The following is a 596-nucleotide window of genomic DNA, read 5'->3' as shown; positions in this document are numbered from 1 at the left end:
TGTGTGTGTGTGTGTTTGCATACTTCTTTGTTTGTGTGTCAGGGTGACCTTGCTGGCATCCTGGCTATCTTTGTGAAGGATGCTGACTGGGAGAATTGCGCTGTACTGGGGGAGGGAGAGACAGGAGACGTGACACGCTGCTGCATTAAACACGCAAGGGAGTTACATGCATGCACATAGAAGCATCATCTAGACATGATGTATGCAAAATAATTGAATTTGGTCGTCTGACCAGTGAGGCCAAATGCCAGTGCTTGGATGGTAAGCATCAGATGAATTATGCTAATATAGTGAAAGCAGAGATGGGGCTGAGACTGTACACATCGGTCACAAAAGGGTTGTGTGACTTTCTCATTCTCTCTTTGTCGGTGTGTGTGTGTATGTGTGTGTGGCAGTGAGTGTGAGATTTCTCTCTCTGATATGTGAATGAAAAGAGTCATTCACTTCCCAACACAAACAGCCAATACAACACCAAGCCTTACAATAATAGTTTGTCTCTCCTTTTCCCTTGATGCCTCCCACACTCTTTTCCATCTTCTTTCCTGTCCCTCCCTCTTTCTTCTTCTCTCTCTTCCCTCTTGTGTCGAGCTGATACC

Source organism: Morone saxatilis, unplaced genomic scaffold (assembly GCF_004916995.1).
Source record: "Morone saxatilis isolate NCDOM2014 unplaced genomic scaffold, NCSU_SB_2.0 Contig9, whole genome shotgun sequence".
NCBI lineage: Eukaryota > Metazoa > Chordata > Actinopteri > Moronidae > Morone > Morone saxatilis.
The sequence above is the reverse complement of the archived record's forward strand: the minus strand, read 5'-3'. Positions refer to the sequence as shown.